Below are 20,941 nucleotides of genomic sequence, written 5' to 3' on the forward strand. Positions count from 1 at the left end.
GAAAATCACACTTGAATGAGGGAGATTGGCTAGTGAATGTCTATGATACAGTTTGACATTTACAATAACAGACATATATATAAGTTACATTTGAATAATGTGTACCTTTTCAAGGCTGCTACATGAGAGTGTGAACCAGGAGAAGCTTTGCAAAGGAAGTGACTCCTCCCCAGATGTTAGGAGTTTTGCAGGCAGAGAAAGAGATCAAGAAAAGATCTGTGAGGAAGAACTAACAAGATCAAAACTGCACAAGCAACCGAGAACATACTGTGTCGAGGATGCTACAGTGGATGCAAGAGCTTAATTTCAAGGTGGGTCATGTGATCCTGGAGAGCTGGGCTGGGGTCAGCTTCTGTAGATACCTCTGTTTAGCCATGCTGAAGTGCTTAGAGTCTTGTGGACGAAGGGAAACTGCTAAAGCGTTCTGAACAGAAGGAAAATCAGTGTCTAAGCTACTCCTGAAAGCTTAAAACTTCCTAACCTTTATTTAACTTTCACCCTGAGCCAAACGTGGAGCACTTCATATGCACAATTTTATTTCATCCTCCTAGAAACCTTAAGAGGTAGTATTATTCTTATTGCCACTTAAGATGAAGAAACTTGAGGCACAGAGAAGCTCAGTAATTTTCCCAAGGATACACAGCCAGTACGTGAGGGAGCCAGGATTAAAACCTAAGCAATATGATGCTGGAGTCAGATCCTTTTATCTAGACCATAGCTGTTCAATAGAAATATAATGTGAACTAATGTGAACCACATAGAAAATTTAAATATTCTAGTACTCACATGAAAAAAAATGTAAAAAACAAGCTAAAGTAACTTTGACAGTTTAACACAATACAGTCAAAATATTATTATTTCAATTTATAATCAATATAAAACACAATGAGATAGTTTACATTGTTTTTTCATACAAGGTCTTTGAAATCTGGTATATTATACTTGTGGTGCATCTCCATTCAGACTATCCACATTCCAAATATCTAAGTCTCATGTGGTTAGAGGCCATTGTATTGGACATCACTAACCTAGAGAGTTTACTTCTGTGGTCTTAGGGGAATTTAGCTGTAGGGTACTAAGGAGCCATAAAAGTAAATTCTGCTCCTGTTCAGGTGGTTCGTTTGTGATCACAAACACAGTAAATAGCTTGATTTCAGATAATTTTCTGCTCCTAAAACTTATTCTAAAGTCCTCTGTTCCTCCTCATGGCAGCATTCAGTAGTAATTACACCTCTCATCCTAAATTAGCACATCTGGCACTTGTAGGGGTCATGGTTCATTGTCATGACTATAAGTGACAGATGGATTATTCAAACTCCTCATGCAGAAGGGACCACAATATGTCCAGTATCTAGTAAATTTTCTCTACTGAGTCTGATTCCCTCAGAGTGATTGTAGATATTTTATACACCCAGCATGTTTTGAATGCCAATGTGGAAATCTTAGCAATTCCAATTAGGGTCAGCTTGTTGTACTCATGGGGGTAACATTAAACATGGATAATTGAGTTTTCCAAACAGAGGATGATCCCACTGTTTGTCCTTCATAAATATACATGGTCCCTTAGCCTATTTAACTAAACTCCTATCTAAATATGGCCTGTGGGAAGGAAGAATTTATACAAAACCATCTAATAGTGTCTCCAAAGACCCTATACCCCCCCACACCAGACTTCATTGTGCCCATTATATACCTTTACTGAAAATTTATTCATCTGTCATTCTCATGTCAACCAGAATAACACACTGTATGAAACACACAACACGTGATAAATTTGTGACAAAAAGTTGTGTTTTATGCTACCATGGAGTAAATTTTACCTCTTTCAAAATCTACAATTTGATAAACCTTTTAGAGTTCCTATGACTAAAGAATTATCTTAGATTTTGTGAGATGGTGATGGATACACAAATAATTACATACTGTCTCTGATTACAAGTAGGCTAACACAGTGGCTAAAAGTTTGGATCCTAATCTAAGACAGATCTGAATTACAGCTGTAATATCCTTGTTTGTTTGACTTTAAGTGAGTTGTTTAAACTCTCTTAGCCTTTGGTTCTACATCTGTAAAATGGAGTTAATGATAGAACCTCTCTTGTAGGGTTGTTGTGAGAATTAAAAGTATGAAATATGGAAAGCACTTAGCTTAGTAATTGACAAAAAATAAGTGGCCAGTAAACATTCTTGTTCATTGTCTTTTTATTTTTCTTGCTCTTGTTATCCTCTAGTGGGAAAGGCAGACTCAGATACCTATAATGAAAATCGTAGTGAAGCAAATGCTAATTGTGGTGCAAATCAATACTGGGAAGGTAGGAGAACTATTCATTCTCATTAGTGTCATAGATGTTTTCACGGAGATGGTGGCATTGCCTAGGTCTTTGAAGCATGAGAAGCAAGAGAAGGGAAAGAAGGAAAATTTGTATAAAGCCATGGATAGTGGAAGTAAGGTCCATAGTTTAGAACTAACAACAGAAGACTGGTATGTTGGGCCACTGGAATTTGATTTGAAGAATATTTTGACCCTTATGAACTTTGGACCAAGAAGTTTGGGACATTCTTAATAAATAGACAGCCATTTCTCATTTGTGAGAAGGGCAGTCACTATACAATGTGCGTTTATTAGAGAGATAACATTGAAGGCATTATACAAAACAATTGAGAAACTGACAATCTGGGCAGTTTCAAAATATAGCTGATATTTAAGACAGGTCATAAAAAATAGACTTATTGACTTTCAAATCTGACCTGATATTAGTATAAAGACATTCTTAACAAAAAAGAGACTACATCTTCCCCTATCACCTTGTGTGTTCTCAAGACTTGAAGAATTTTAAAATAAATCTGGATAATATTGCGAACCCTAGTTAAGACAACAAATGAATTGAAGGTCTCTTAATTTCAGTATCTAGCATAATCACAAAAATGGTGCCCTCTGGTAAGAAAAAGACTCGGCAGGGGGGCTTTGAAAAATTACGGATGTTTATGTCCCACCCAAGTCTAATTACATCAGAATCTCTAGGTGTGAAAACCACTGATCTCTTTTGGGTGCTTTGTACAAATTTGGGTATTTAATAGGTGGTGACTTATGATTTCTGATACGAGGTGTTGCTCATAGATTATCCAACTGTTTTGTGTCTTCACTTCCCTCCCCTCCATGCATGCTTCATGGAAAAGTGACTTGTAAAGGAAAAGCTCACAATTCCAATGTCTCTCTGCAGGGGCCTTTGAAAACAGTATGCTGAGAATAGATAGGGCTCAAGGACAGCATCTCCAATTGAACTTTTAATGAACTCCCGTAGGCGCCAAGAAGGCGGGCAGATAAGGAAGAGCATAGAAACAAGGAACTGAGTAGAAGGTTACATCTGGGAAAAGAAAGTTTGTTTTGCATTGCATTCTTTCTGCTGACGTGGGGTTTATGGGGTATAAATAAAGTGAGGCGGAGGCTCTGAGCGCGGCCGCCATGTTCTCTGTGTGTCTTTGTCTTTTGTGTGTTCTTTCATTCTCCACCACCCCCGGCACGGACCCCAACACTCTCCTCATGGCATTCTTTTATTTTCCTTGATGATAAGAGATCACCAGAGGCAGAGGAATATCAGCTTAATGTATTGCTTCTAAAATATTCCACCAAAGTACCAACTGTGGCCAAAACAATATTCTGCTCTCAGAGAACTAGAGCACTTATTATTTGGTGAATTCAAACTTCTGTGAGTACTACATTCACACAATATATTTATATTAGCTTAATTTAAAATAATTTTAGAAATTAAATTTCATGAAATCAAATTAACATACTAGAAAAATATACCATGATTTTCCTGTGGTTTTCCATATCCCTTTGTACTCTGCCCGAATATCTTTGAAAATATATATATAGCAGTTTAAGAAGCATGACTATTAGAGGGAAGGTTTAATTTAAAATTATCAGACTTGAGATACAAACAGTTCTACTGTTAATTAGTTAAGTGGCCTTAGTAAATCACTTGACCTCTGTGAATGTTTGCACACACACCCACACACGTGTTCAATTAGATTTGGGAGGCTTTTTATACTAAAAACATTCAAGACGGAAATTTTGTATGATCTTATACAAGGCTGGAAGTTGGAGACTTGTATAGCCACTAAAAAGTTGAAACTAAGGAAAATCCCTGAATGAGAGTTGTGTGTGTGTGTCTGTGTGTCTTTTGTTCATTGATTCTTTGGGAATCCATTATGCAGTTATAAATTTACTCAAAGTTCAGGTACCTTATGTTTCTTCTCTAAGATCAATATTAAAACTGACATCTTTCTTTATTTGCTAGTTAGTTCCTTCTTGGAAAGGATGTAGTGAAAAATTTTCCTACATTGGTTTTCAGTTATCCATTTGCTGCATAACAAACCATCCCAAAATAAGATGGCTTTGAACAGCAATGACTTATTACTCCTCACAATTCTGTGGGTTGGCTATTGCTCTCACTTGAGCTGACAGCAGTCAACTGGTGGCTCTGCTTGGGTAGCTGGGCCTCTCTCTTCACATAGTCTTTCGTGGCAGCTTCTCCAGAGCAGGGTCTCGGGGTTCTAGGAGGGCAAACCCCAATGCACAACCACGTATCAAACCTCTGCTTGAATCATATCTGCTGGTGTTCTATTGACCGAATCAAGGCACATGGGCAAGTCCAGAGTCTATATGGAAGAGTATTACATAGGGCAAGACTTCTGGGAGATGTGATTCATTGGAGGCCATTATTTAACCATCCACCACAACCTCTTGTCCATTTGATAAAGGTAATAGATGACACTGTATAATTTGAGAAATGCTATGAAGACATCCTCTTTCATATATTCCCAGAGAAACTGCAATTAGAGTTTCATTCCATTGGATTAAGGTGGTGGTTCTCTACTGAAGTTGATTTCAGAGCTAGTGTGGTATTTTCTCAAAAGACAAATAGATGTCTGGCTCTCTATGCAGAGCAACCAAACCAAATCACTCCATAGTTGATTCCGATGTACACACCTGATTAAAACTGACTGGGTTACATATTACATTTCCAGGAATGATAAATTAACTTGTGAAGACCAAATCAGAAGTGTAACACCAATACCTGATGGTCAAGATCTCTGAGAGAATAAAACTCACTGAGAATTTCAGATTCCTCCTCTTTAAGTCCTGCAAAAGTAGCCTAGCTCCTAAGTCTGGAATGTGGGAAATTTTACCAAGTTTTGTTTTGTTCTTCAGTCTCTCAATCCAAACTGAAGTAAATAGAGTTTCCTTTTAATATATTATTACAAAAAATATACATCTAATATAAGGGTTAATTATTCCTTTGCGTATTTTAAGTAAGCACCACTAGGTGCATAAAAACAGTTCCTCGTTGACATGATTAGGACTTGCTCTTATTGAGGACAACTGACATAATAGATTAGCACATAACTTACTTAATGTGTTCATTTAAAACATAAAATATTTTAAGGGGATAAAACACACTAATGAAATACTCCTTGGTGGCCAGGCACGGTGGCTCACACCTAGAATTCCAGCACTTTGGTAGGCTGAGGCTGGTAGATCATCTGAAGTCAGTAGTTCAAGACCAGCCAACATGGCAAAACCTTGTCTCTAATACAAATACAAAACTTAGCCAGGCGTGGTGGCACGCACTTGTACTCTCAGCTACTCAGGGAGCTGAGGCACAAGAATCGCTAGAACCTGGGAGGCAGAGGTTGCAGTGAGCCGAGATCATGCCGCTGCATTCTAGCCTGGGCAACAGAGTGAGACTCTGTCTCGAAAAAAAAAAAAAAAAAAAGTAAAGAAAAGAAATGAAATACTCATTGGTGATTAGGGGAAAGCAGTACCAAATTTAACACTAAACTTAACTATAATCTTGCTTAATTCAACCCCAGTTTATCGTCCGAAGTTGAATAAAGCAATTCACTATGAGCCTTTTCTTACAGTTAGGCTTTCCTCTGAGGTTTTGGAGCAGCAAATTGGCTTTCTCATCTCACTCTGCTAGCTGAGTATTCAGTATATACACTCTTGTGTATGCTCAAGGGAGAGGACTTGCTTGCCCTTCTAACTTCTTTACATTCTCTTTTCCACTTGGCAGGCGAAAAAATAACAGGCCTCATTGTGACTTTCCAGGTCTTAAGTTGAGAAAGTAATTTACTCAAACCACCTCTTCTTTTCTTCCAAAAAAGCTTCCATTGGTACACATAATTATTATAAATGCTAACTTCAATCAGATGCTTAAGATTATGCATTAACCACTCAAACAGGCACCTGGCTCTTTTTGAAACAGTTCTATTTTTTAAGGGCTACACCCACTTTTTATTTTTGGACACTGCTTTTGAAATTCATTTTAAAATAACTGTTTCCAAATGAGCAGGTAAAGACATTATTGAATGCACTGGATGATGCCATTGGAGACAGGAAAATCTAAAGGCTTTTTGCATTTGCATGACTCAGTCACCACGCTTATCACATACATGCATGTTGAGCAGAGAAATAACACTGATTTGATTCATAAGACTGGGCCTGTAATTCTAGCTCCATCATCAATTATTTGTGAAGCCTTGAGAATGTCATTTCACCATATAGGGTTTTATTTATGCATGGTAAAAATAGGGTGGTGGTGTGCTAGTTTATTTCTAAGGTGATTGCCAGCTCTAATAGTCAGCAATTCTAACCACATTTCACTTTTCTTGGTACTGATTTGATTCAGCCTCTTGTTTGAGGTCACAGATATTTTGATAACCTTCCCCATCAGCACCTGGGCTCTAAATGGCTTCAAGAAAATACTATACACTCACAAAAGAAAGTATTACACAAATGTTTTAAGGAAATAAAGGGATTGGGGGCAGGGATTTTATGCCTAATGAACTAATAATTTGCCGTCTTTTCTACTTGAAACCTAATCTGTGAATCTCTGTGGAATTATATATTCTCCAGGAACTTTCTTATAAGTTACCATGACTGGATGGTTCAGGGTCCCACACAATGATTCATGAACAGACCAGGTAGGTTAGAAAATCATTAATAGTTGTATTCTCTGGGGCAACAGCAGCCCTTTCACTATCCAGTAAAGTATTCTAAGTGCAGAATATTGGAACATCCAATCACTGAAAACATTGTTTAAAAATGTTCTGATACAAGGCATCTCAAAATTTAACACACACAGACCACCTGGGGATCTTGTTAAAATGTAGGTTCTGATTCAGTACATTGGGCTTTGGGTCTGAGATTCTATTTTTAAAAATTTATTATTTTTTATTTATTTATTTATTTTTATTTTTTATTTTTTTTCAAAGTTGTAAAAGGTTTTTATTTAAACCAGTACTTCCCATTCCCACAAATGACAATGTGTACTATGGCAGAGTCTAAATTTTCTTCTTTAGGTGTACCTAACAATTTTTTAAATTCACAGCTATCATTGTATGTATTTCTGGGGTACAATATGATGTTTTGATGCATATCTATGTTGTATAATGATCTAATCAAGGTATTTTTTGAATCCATCACCTTATGCATTTATAATTTATCTCATGAGTTTGTGTTGAGAACATTCAAAAGACTCTCTTCTAGCTATTTTGTAATATACAATATTTTACAACTAACCATAGTCACCCTACTGTGCAACATAACACCAGATTTTATTCCTCCTATCTAATTGTAACTTTGTACTGATTGACCAGCTTCTCCCTATCCTCCCATTCTTCCTCCCCTCCCCAATCTCTAGTAACCATGATTCTACTCTCTCCTTCTGTAATATCAACTTAAAACAATTCCCCATGACAAAGATCATGCAGTATTTGTCTTTCTGTGTCTGGCCTCCAGGTTCACCGATGTTGTTGCAAATGATAGGATTTTATTCTTAAGGCTGAACAGTGTTCCATTTTGTATACAGATCACATTTTCTTTATCCAGTTGTCTGTTGTTGGACACTTAGATTGATTCCATATCTTGGCTGTTGTGAGTAGTGCTGCAATAAACATAGGAATGCAGATATCTCCGTGACATATTGATTTCATTTCCTTTGGAAAAGTACCCAGTAGTGGGATTGCTGGATATGGCAGTTCTATTTTTAATTTTTTGAGGAAACTCCATACTGTTTTCCGTAATGGCTGTACTAGTCTATACTCCTACCAAAAGTGTGCAGATTCCCCTTTCTCTGTATTTTTGCCAACACTTCTTTTCTTTTTGTCTTTTTGATAATAAGCACTCTAACTGAAGTGAGGTGGTATCTCATTGTGGTTTTGATTTGCATTTCCCTGATAATTAGTGATGTTGAGCATTTTTTCATATGCCACCTGTTGGACATTTGTATGGTCTTGTTTTAAGAAATGTCTATTAAGGTCTTTTGCCCATTTAAAAAGATCAGGTTACTTCTTGTTGTTGTTTTGCTCTTGAGTTGTTTAAGTTCCTTATATATTTTGCGTATTAACCCTTGTCAAATATGTAGTTTGCAAATATTTTATCTCATTTCATTCATTGTCTCTTCTCTCTGTTAATGTTTTCCTTTGATATGTAGGTGCTTTTTAGTTTGAGACAATCCCATTTGTGTATTTTTGCTTTTGTTGCCTGTGCTTTTGAGGTCTTATTTCAAAAATCTTTGCCTAGCACGGTGTCACAATGCATTTTCCCTGTGTTTTCTCCTAGCAGTTTCATAGTTTGGGGTTTTTCATTTAAGTCTTTAATCTACTTTGAGATGAATTTTGTGTATGGTGAGAGGTAGGGATATAGTTTTTTCTTCTGCATGTGAATATCCAATTTTCCCAGTACTACTTATTGAAGAGACTGTCTTCTCTAACGTGTGTTCTTGGCACCTTTGTCAAAAATCAGTTGGCTGTAGGTGTGTAAATTTATTGCTGGGTTGTCTATTCTTTTCCATCAGTCTATGTGTCTGTTTTTATGCCAGTACCATGATGTTTTGGTTACTATATTTTGAAGTCAGGTAGTGTGATGCCTCCAGCTTTGTTCTTTTTGCTCAGGATTGCTTTGGCTATTTGAGATCCCTTGTGGTTACGTATGAATTTTAGAATATTTTTATTTCTATGAAGAATGTCATTGGTATTTTGACAGAGATTTCATTAGATGTGTAGATTACTTTGGATAATAGGACATTTAAAAAATAGTAGTTATTCCAATCCATGAGCACCAGGTATCTTTTCATTTATTTGTGTCCCTTGCAATTTCTTTTATCAAAGTTTTATAGTTTCAGTGTAGAGATCTTTCACCACCTTGGTTAAGTTTTTCCCTCAGTATCTTTTTTGTAGCTCCTATGAAAGGAATTATTTTCTTGATTTCTTTTTCACATAGTTAACTATTAACATTTGAAAACACTACTGATTTTGTATGTTCCTTTTGCATCTTCGACTTTGCTAAATTTGTTTATTAGTTCTAGCAGATTTTGGTGGAATCTTTAAGGTTTTCTATATATAAGACTATGTCATTTGCAAATGAACAATTTGGCTTCTTTACAATTTGGATGTCATGTATTTCTTTCTCTTGCCCAACTGCTTCTAGAACTTCAGTGCTTTGTTGAATAGAAGTGGTGACAGTGGTCATCCTTGTCTGATTATTGATCTTAGAGAAAAAGTTTTAGTATTTCCCCATTCGGTATGATGTTAGCTGTGTGTTTGTCATATGTGATCTTTATCATTCTGAGATTCATACCTTCCATACTTAATTTGTTGAGAGTTGTTAATCATGAAGTGATGCTGAATTTTCTCAAATGCTTTTTTCTGCATCTATTGAAATGATCGTATACTTCTTGTCTTTCTTTCTGTTAATGTGGTATCTCACATTTATTGATTCATGTATGTTAAACTATATTTTCATCCCTAGAATAAATCTCACTTGAACATAGTGATCTGTCTAATATGCTGTTGGATTCAGTTTGCTAGCATTTTGTTGAGAAATTTTGCACCTATGTTCACCAAAAATATTGGCTTGTAGTTTTTTGTTGTTTTGTCCTTGTCTGGTTTTGGAATCAGGGTAATTCTGTCTTTATAAAATGAATTTGGAAGTATTCCCTTCTCTTCAATTTTCTAGAATACTTTGAGGATAATTGGTGTTAGTTCTTTCAGTGTTTGGTAGAATTCAGCAATGAACCCATCAGGTTGTAGGCTTTCCTTTAATAAGATGCTTTTTTTGTTACTGATTCAATTTTTTCATTGCTGTGTTCAGATTTTCTATTTCTTTATAATTTAATCTTGGCAAATTGCATGTGTCCAGGAAATAATCCATTTCTTGTATATTATCAAATTTGTTGGCATACTTCTGTTCACACAAAGTCTCTAGTGATCCTTTGTATTTCTGTGGTATCAGTTGTAATGTCTTCTTCTTCATCTCTGATTTTATTTATCACCACTAAACCAGCCTTACAGGAAATTTTTATGGGGGTGCTATACCTGGAATAAAATGAAAACATATGAAAGTAAAATACTGACCAGTAGAGGTAAATTCATAAATCAAACTCAGAATACTCCAGTGATGTGCTGGTGCTATGTAAATCTCTCAATCCTCTATTATGAAGGTTTGAAGTCCAAATGGTCAAAACAACAACAGCTACAATTAGTATATAAGAAACACACAATAGATAAAGAAGTAAATTAAGGCAACAAAAATATAAATCGTGAGGGAGAGGGAAAACTCAAGATAATTTTTATGTGACCAAAGTTAAGTTGCTATCAGCTTAGAATAGTCTATTATAACTATGATGATAGTGTGTAGTTATGTTAGCTCCATAGCAGCCACAAAGAAAGAAATTACAGCAGATGCACAAATAAGAAAGAAAAAGAAAACAAAGCTTAGCACCACAGAAAACCCCCAAACCCAGAGATAAACAAGAGAGAAACAAAGAAACAAAGGGTCTATAAAACAACCAGAAAACAATAAACAAAATGGAAAGAGTAAGTCGCTGCCTATCAGTAACAACCTTGAATGTAAACAGGTTGAATTCTCCAACCCAAAAGATATAAAGTGACTGAATAAATTAAAAAACAAGACCCAACTATATGCTGCCTACAAGAGACTCACCTAACTGTTAAAAACAAATATAGACTGAAAATGAAGGAATGGAGAAAGATATTCTATGAAAATAGAAACCAAATCCGAACAGGAGTAGTCATCTGTATATCAGATAAAATAGACTTTAAGTCACAAAATGTAAAAAGATATAAAGAAGGTGATTATATAATGATAAAAGGATCAATTTAAAAAGAAGATATAACAGCTGTGAATATGTATATGTATATACATGCATCCAACACTGGGGGGCCCAGATATATAAATCAAATATTATCAGACCTAAAGGGAGTGATACTGCAATAAAATAATGATGGGGACTTCAACACCCCACTTTCAACAATGGACAGGTCATTTGGGTCTGAGAATCTGCTAGTCACAGATAGTACTTTGAGAAATGAGGCACTAAGTGATTGGATGAAAATGCCTGTGGATTTTATATTAATTATAATTCAGTTTGCCTAGTGTAAAGACAGATAGGCTGTCCACCATTTTCAAAACATACTAACTGAGTGAACATGAGAAAGATCTCTTTCCAAATGGCACATCAATAGAATGGCATGTTTCAGCTTTAAATATTCATGACGTGTCTTTCTCTTGTTTCTTTCAAGTGTTTTGACATTTACTTAAGTAATTACTGTCACTATCAAATGGCAGCCCGTATTTTTGTCCTTTGTAAATCCCCCATGTTATTATTCATGCCTTTGTTCCATTTCCACTCTTGGAAGCTGCTTTTATCAGGTTTGCCAGGTTGATTCCACACATATCTTGAATTAATCTACACAGCCCATCAGACTGTAGCCAACTTCATTTAATCAAGAAAAGCACAGAGGGAGACAGTAACAGGAAGGCGAGATTGGAAGCCTGATGACCACTACAAGGTACACTGATCAGACAAAACAAAAAAGCCACTTTCCACTCACGTCTGCTTATAACTGGCAATGCCAGAATCTTAATGTGTTTTTGCTAAATCCATTGCAGAATTGTCTTCCAAAGATACATATTGACGTGTTAGCTTCATAGTCTTTGTTTCCCAAAGGTATCTTTATTCCCAAATATGTCAGAACTGACAAATTGTCTTCCTCTCTGTGAGTTCATTTGGGAGTTGAGTTGTGGGAGATACTTAAAGGAAAAGGGAAGTGTCATGTGTTTCTAATTGTGCTAAAATCTCTAAATATATTATTAATATTATAAGCCTGTTTAGAGTATTTAACACATAGTCAGTTATGCATGAATCTCCTATGAATGGCTGATTTTTCTTTTATTAAAGGAAAAAATAATTTTTAGATTAATAAGTGGTTCATTTTTCAATACATTTTTTTTTTGGCTCTGCTCTACAAAAATAAATCCATCAAAACTCTCTCAGTAATGGCCACAAATATTTTGTACTTGTGCACTTTTAAAATAAAAGTTGAAGTCATTTTAAAGCCAATCAATTAGTCCTTAACCAAGGTTAAGTACAATTGGATATTAGCATGCTACTGCATAATACACTGAGCTGGCAGAAGAGAAAGTAATCAGCCAAGTTTTAAATGTTCTAGAGCCTTTGAATCAGGCAAAAACCAAATATTTTACATGTTAATTTTTCATATAAAGAAACCTAGAAGGGGTTAACTTAATCCAAGATCTGACAAAATCAGATGGACAACGTAGAAGCTGTCATTTTATGACATCTGTCACTATAGCAGGTACATTTGGGTGGGGTGGGGGGCTAATTATATTGGGAAAATGGCCTTTTGACAATTTTTTTTAGTATTGATAATATATATTGTTTTTTTCTTTCTTCAGGCATTATGCCTCCTTCCTTTCCAAAGAGACAAAAGAGCAATCCTTGTAGGTAGTTTTTAATAATGTAGCTCAGTACCATTAAGTCTGAATACTTCCATGCGATTGGCTGTAGAACACTTCTCGTGTTTGCGTGTGTGTGTCTTTTGCAACCTGAATTTTCTGATTCTGCCAGGCCCTTTTGGAATCAGCAAGGTAGGATGTGTGACGTCAGCAACTGTGCCTGTTAGGGAGGAAGGGTTCTCTGTGGGGTGTGCTGACGTCTCTCTAGGAAATGACTTAAGTGCTGATGCTCTGATTTCTCCCTTTGGGGCACCAATTCATCCTGACACACATCTGCAGAGTAAGAAAGAATAGATCACAGTTTCATTTACTCAGGAGTAACCTTTTCTGGCAGTCTCCAGGTCACTTCAGGTGACGTCTGCCACCTGTGTATTGGTGAACATCACAGAGCAAAAAGAGAACACAGGGCTACTGCTCGGACTGCCCTTTGCTTGGCTCATTTCCATGCTTCTTTGGGAGTTAATATTTTGAGATCTTCTTTCCACAGAACTTCTCAACTCTTGAAATGCCTAGAACTGAATATGCTTACCTCATTTCATGTGATGGATGCTATTGAGAATTGCTTATATAGAATTAATCTTTCCTCTTGATTCAGATCATAATGCGAGATGTTTTATTTCTATTCCAAAGTGATCTCCATTTAGCAAGGTTCCTAACATGAAATGTAGTGCCATCAGTCAGTCAAGTAATTAATAATCTGTGGAATATCATAATGTGCTGATGTGATACTTGCTATTTGCAAAGGTCTTTAATGAAATACTGCAAGGGGTGTGGAGTGGGAAGAAAGAAGGTATTACCTCTTTGCTCTGTGATCCCTCTATTGGAGAAATTTATTTGGAAAAATGACCTTTTAAAAATTGCTCCCTAATATTAATTTTAAATCTATATTAGAAGAGAAATTCATTCTATATTCACTATTTATATCACTAGTAAAGGAAGCTTTGATCTTTTCTATTATAGATTGATGGCCTTATAAAATGAGTCTTAAGGTAGAAAGAAAAAAAATTAGTGTTTGTTTAGTAAATGAAACAATATCTTTTGGTCCATCTCAAATGTCCCCTTCCCCCGCTGAAGTGGGACTTGTAGAATTACTTCAGGATGGGAGGATTACAATTTTATCTAATTGTCATTTATTTTCTTTATGGTCCTTTTTAAGAATGTTTTGCTTTCTCAAAAGTCATAAAAATTGTATCCTATGTTTTCTTCTTTTCTCTACTTTTGCATTTATATCTACTATCTATCTGAAATTTATTTTTGTGGTTGGTGTGGGGGTAGCAGTAAAGATTCACTGTTTTATCAGTTGGATATTTAAATAATCCAAGACCATTTATTGAAAAGATCACCTTCTCTCCCATGCCACTGCATAATCAATTTTATCAGAAATCATGTGACAGTATATGAGTGGTCTGTTTCTAGACTTTATTTTCTTCCATTCATCTATTTGTCTATTCTTGTACCAATACCACATAAACTTCATTGCTTTAACTTTATAATAAGTCTTCATATCTGACAATGTCCTCTAGCTCTTTGCTTCTTCAAGATTTCCATGGCTCTTTCTGGCCTTTGAATTTCCATATAAACTTTAGTAGCAGTTTGTGCATTTCCATAATGATTGAGATTGCATCAAATCTATAGACCAATTAGGAGAAAAATGATATCTTTACAATATTGATTCTTTGAACCCATGAATATAGTCTATGTGGAGGAGCAGGTTTAAAGTTTAAAAAGATCTGGAATAAATCCTGCTTTCCCCCAAATTAAGCATTTAGTTGAGTGCCAGATATACCCTACAAAAAAAAAAAATATGTGAAGAAGGTGAATATTGGCTTCAGTACTACTCTGCATTCTTTTTATCTTCTCCTCTCACTTTCACACCACTGGAAGTCCAGGAACTTCATCAATTTCTTTTGGGTGTCTGGGCATGTTCATTTCAACCAAACTCCATATCACATCTCTCCAATCAAAACTCATACATCACACAGTAACACAATACAAAATTGTGATGAGCTACTCGTTTAAGAAATGTTAGTTATGTTTGGAATCATACACACAGTATCAGGAAATATTTTTGATTGGTGTATCAGTAACTATGACCATGATACTGCTGCATAACAACCACAGAATCTCAGAGGCATACAACAATAAGGTCACAAGTCTGAATATCAGCTCAGGGATGGCTATCTAGGAGGACTTGGGTGGGGAGGCTCTGCTCTTCGTTTCTCTCATTTTCCTCCCAAGAGCAGTGAGCTAGTCAGAACAACTTCTTTCCATAGGTTTGCAGAGGTGCGCGTGAGAAAGCCCAATCTCTCAAGTACTTTTCAAGCCTTGTATCTCCTGACATTCCACTGTCTAATGCAAGCAAGTAGACAAACCCAAAATGAAGGGATGAGCAAGTATGTTCCACCCACAAAGTGAAAGAGGGGTGAATGAATAATTTTTAACAATAACCTAACATGCCATAGTTGAACAATCTTGCAATTTCTTAAACCTATGAGCTTGCTAAATGTCAATGTATAATCAAATTCTGTTTTAATGCAATAAGAGAAATTAGCAGGTATCATTATGTTGCCCTAAGAATTCCTTTGTTTTAGATGTATCCAGCCTACATTTCATCAGTGACACATCTCTGTGCCCCACATGTATTCCTCACTCATCTACTGGGTTAACTCTCCATCCTTTCAAGATTCAGCAAAAGTCTTTCCTCCTCTTGGAAGCCTCCTTAATGTCTTTTCCTGTCGAGTATTTTTCAAATGTCTGTCCTCTGGTGCCAATAGAAATCACACTGTGCATTAATCTATTAAAGCACTTAATACATTGTGTTGAAAATATAATTTGTTTCTCTGCCACACAAAGAAGACTTTAACGTATTTTCTGTCTCAACTGCCCCACCTATTCTTTTTAAGGTGGGTCTGTAGGACAGGATTGATCGTTATCTCTTTATTCTAGGTACTTAACACTTTGTGGGTGATAATTCATGTTAAATGAGTAAATGAATGATTCCCGTGCATATGTAGTGAATGCATATTTCCTCAGAATGTGTTTTGTGTCTCCTAGAAAGAAGTAACATAATTGAGTCACAGTATTTGTTAAATTATATGTTTTTGGTCTATTTTGCTATTTTATGTATGTCTCAAACTCTGGTTGAGAGCTTCTCTTTTTTATTTAGATAAAAGAAATAGAAAAGTTTAGAGGCAAAAATTACTTAAATGTGAAGCATTGTTTTGATTTAAAATAAAAAATAGTTGCCTTCTAAAATATCAAGTTCTGCTTAATTTTAGAAAGAGACTAAATATTTTTATGCCTATAATACTTATATCTTCTACCACTTTGGTTTCCTTGAAGTTGCCTATTGAGACTAATTTTAAAAATGAAAAACTTACACTGCCCCTGAACAGAAAATGTGTTCACATTTGAACTGCCTTGGAGAACCTCTGTAAGTAGCGGCCACAGATATGTGCTGTCCCCAGCTGGCATCTGGTTATCCTTATATGAGGGTGTGCTTTCTCTCCTTCCTCCTAACAAGACCATTTCCTCCTCCGCCAGCAAAAAGAAAAGTTCCTTTCGGTTCATTCATTGGCAAAAAAAAGTCTCAATTCCAGAAGATAACAAGATGTAGGGTGGTTATGTGACAGTGATGTTTTAAACTCAACTTTTTATTTCCTTTGAGTAATAGCTAAGTTGCTGGGCAGAAGGCAGAATTGAAGATGCTCAGTTACATTTATTCCCTTTTCATGTACTTAAAACCTCAAGATTTAGTTTAAGAATTTCTTTAATGTACATTTTCAGTTAATTGATCCCTTTATAAATAATAATTTAATGTTTTTCTAAGCAATGTGTGTTCATTATAGAAAATACAGACAATAGTAAAATAAAAGTAATAAAATTGAAATTATCCCTAATCTCAAAACTATATGCTCATTATGAAAAATATAAACCATATAGTTAAATAAAAATAATATTTAAATTATCCAAAAACCCAATATTGAGATAAAACCACTATTAACATTCCCACCTCTCTCTCTCTCTATATATATATGTACATATATATAGTATGCACATACATTTTTTAACAAAAACATAAAAATATTGTACTTGTTTCTTAACCTGCCTTTTCACTTAATAATATATACTGAACATTAATATTTCCCTAGTTCTTAATTATTCTTCCACAATGTTATTTAATGGCTAAATTATTTTCCATTGTATGATTATGTAATAGTTAATTTATCCTGTCCTCTCTTGGTGCATATTTAGGTGGTTTCTAATTTCTTTCCTCATAAACATCATTTTAACAAATGCCCCTGTAGTCATAGATTTTCAAAGCCCTATGATCTCCCCACTCCCCCACACAACTTAGGATAAATTCCTATAATTAGATTTGCTAGATCAAAAGATATGCAAAATACAAATTAAATCTTCTCATATGGATTGCCAAATGGCCTTTTCTGGATTTATTTTGATACTTGTATATTGCTTTTTAGTTAAAAGCAATGTGTCTCATGAGCTTATTCTGTCTTTTGTTTACTTCTTATGATCTCTGGGAACCCTGAGGGACATGGGATTTTATGAACTGTGGTTGTACTACAGGCTGACTGTGCAAGCCGAGCTGAATCCATGTCAGACACACACTGGTATCTGCCTTGCTGTGGTTCATCTTTACAGGGAGGCCCCTTGAGCCTTCATTGTGGCCCCTTGGGAAATGGCCACACAAGAGTTTCAAATATCAAGTCAAATGTCATGCCAGCAATAGCAAATGGCCCACTGTCGGTGTTTCATCTTTGAAAAGCCTAGTTGAAGTACCTGCCAATGGCAGACTTCTTGTCTGTTCTTAGGAATTAGCTTTTTCACTGACAGCATTTCACAAATGGCAATGTGCTCAAAATACTTGCTATATAGACGCTGCTAAAAAGAAAACACTGTAGAGGTGAGGGAGGTGTCATGGTTACTGTAAATTTAAAAGGGAATATGGAAATATGAACATGTTATGATCATGGCCATCTTTCTCTTTTTTTAAAATTATTATTATTATACTTTAAGTTCTAGGGTACATGTGCATAACGTGCAGGTTTGTTACATATGTATACTTGTGCCATGTTGGTGTGCTGCACCCATCAACTCGTCAGCACCCATCAATTCGTCATTTACATCAGGTATAACTCCCAATGCAATCCCTCCGCCGCCCCCCTCCCCATGATAGGCCGGGTGTGTGATGTTCCCCTTCCCGAGTCCAAGTGATCTCATTGTTCAGTTCCCACCTATGAGTGAGAACATGCGGTGTTTGGTTTTCTGTTCTTGCGATAGTTTGCTGAGAATGATGGTTTCCAGCTACATCCATGTTCTACAAAGGACACAAACTCATCCTTTTTTATGGCTGCATAGTATTCCATGGTGTATATGTGCCACATTTTCTTAATCCAGTCTGTCACTGATGGACATTTGGGTTGGTTCCAAGTCTTTGCTATTGTGAATAGTGCCGCAATAAACATACATGTGCATGTGTCTTTATAGCAGCATGATTTATAATCCTTTGGGTATATACCCAGTAATGGGATGGCTGGGTCATATGGTACTTCTAGTTCTAGATCCTTGAGGAATCGCCATACTGTTTTCCACAATGGTTGAACTAGTTTACAATCCCACCAACAGTGTAAAAGTGTTCCTATTTCTCCACATCCTCTCCAGCACCTGTTGTTTCCTGACTTTTTAATGATTGCCATTCTAACTGGTGTGAGATGGTATCTCATTGTGGTTTTGATTTGCATTTCTCTAATATGGCCATCTTTCAATTATTCTTCCTAGCATGGTGCATTGCTCAACGTAGGCATTCAGTAAACATTTGTTGAAAATTGGATGGATAAGTGATGGATGGAATGTTGTCTGTGATTCTTGATGTGTAGAGATGTTTATGTATAGTTGTGGTACTTTAAACTCTAGCCATGGCCAGGGCACAGCTACATTCTCTTTCATTCCCACTTAAGTCTGCAAGAAGATCTGAGTAGACTTAAAATGTGAGTGAGAAAGGCTAAGACCAACCATTATTACAAATATCACAGTTCTGTCAATAGTTGTGAGTAAAGTGAGTGGGACAGCACAATTAGGTCTGGAAAGTTTGAATAATAATGATAATAGTGATGACCCTAATTAATTCTGGAACTTTTGGTGTTTAATTTTTTAGGGGATCAGAGTAGTAACGAATCTTGTGCAATGGGAAATGAGATCAGAAATGTTTTTGGAACCCTACCTGATCTGTCTCTCTCTCTCTGTCTCTCTGTCTCTTTCTCTCTCTCTCTCTCTCTCTCTCTGTCACACACACACGCACACACACACACACAGATTCACACACACTACTTCTTTGATGCTCTGCAGAATACATTATTTGGCATTTTTAGAAAATAATATGTGTCATTATCTATTACTGCATAACAAATAACCCCCAAACTTAGCACCTTAAAACACATTTATTATCTCACAGTTTCTGTGGATCAGGAATGCACATACGAGTTAACTAGGCCCACTGTCTCCAGGTGTCTAACAAAGCCAGTGTGATTTCAAGGCTTGACTTAGAAGGATTTGCTTCCTAGCTCACTCATCAGGTTGTTGGGCCCATGTTGAGCTGATGGCTCAGTTCTTCACTGGCTTTTGGTCAGAGGCTGTTCTGAGGTCATTGCCATGTGGCCTCTTCATCAAAGCTGACTTCATCAGATTGAGCACATGAAAAGACAAAAGAGAGAGAGTACAAATAAAATGAAAGGAAGATACAATGTTTTGTAACCTAATCAAGGAAGTAATATCCATCACTTTTGCTGTATTCATTTTTTTAAAACAAATTACTGTAGTGAGCCAGGACACTCAAAATGAGTAGATTATACATGGGCATGAATACCAGGGATGGAGATCCTAGGGGCAATCTTAGAGATCTGTCTACCACAGAATCCATGAGGTTTGTGGGCATCTCTGTCTCTAGCTATCTATCTCTGTCTCTATCTATCTCTATCTCATCTATCAATCAATCTCTATCTCATCTATCTATCAATCTCTATCTATCTATCTCCCCACCTACCTGCCAGATTATGGGCAATATCTTCAGCCTAGACTAGCTTTCTAGACTTTTATCTTTGCAAAACTTATTATTCATTTCTCTAAACATTTCCTTATCTTCCGTACGTTTAGCATCACATTGAGAAGGATGTTATGGCATCATTACCAATAGGAGCAACAACAAGACTAACAAACTTTTATTAGAAAATTTCTTTATGCAATGGACATGCAAGAACTGCAAGAATATTAAATTCATTCCATCCATGTTTTCATGTAATGAGCCTTTATTCTATATCCCCCATCTATTGTGTGCAAAGCATTTCAGAAATATAAAGATGAATATAAACTTCTTACTAAATATGTGTCTAAAGTCATTAAAAGAGGCCCAGAGCCAAAGCTCATGGGAAGATTCTAGATTGCTCAGCAAAGAGGAGGTGCTTCCCAGTTTGTTTCCACTATATAAGTCCTTCCCCCAATAACTTTCCATAGCAGTGCTGCTGGGCTGGACTCCACAGGTGGAGGAACCTTGAGGGTTAGCCTACACCAGTGGTTATCAAAATGTGGTGCTCGACCACCAATAGCAGCATCACCTGGAAACTCCTTAAAAATGCATATTATCAGGCCCTGCTCCAGACTCACCAAATCAAAATTTCTAGGACTAGAGCCCAGCAATCTGTTGTTAGAAGCCTTTCAGGTGGGGAAAATGAACTAAGGTGGCCCATGAGATGCAGCTGGGAAATGCCTCACTTACCAAGGGAAACCAAATATAAGGAACATGGCTGTGCTGTGGTCAAGGATAGGCCGAGGTAGGATGTTTATATTCTGCATGACTCAGCGAGTTTGTAGTGCAGTCATATAACTCCACTTGTTATCACAGCCATTAGCCATAACACGGAAAGGCCATCCCTTGGACCTACGCCACTATTGTCTATAAAAGATATAATTGCCCCGCTGACACTGTATAGGCATGCTTGCACCAGGAGAGAGAGAGAGAGAGAGAGAGAGAGACAGACAGACAGACAGACAGACAGAACTGTCCATCGTCTTTGCAGATGGACG

Source organism: Macaca fascicularis, chromosome X (genome assembly GCF_037993035.2).
Source record: "Macaca fascicularis isolate 582-1 chromosome X, T2T-MFA8v1.1".
NCBI classification, from domain to species: domain Eukaryota; kingdom Metazoa; phylum Chordata; class Mammalia; order Primates; family Cercopithecidae; genus Macaca; species Macaca fascicularis.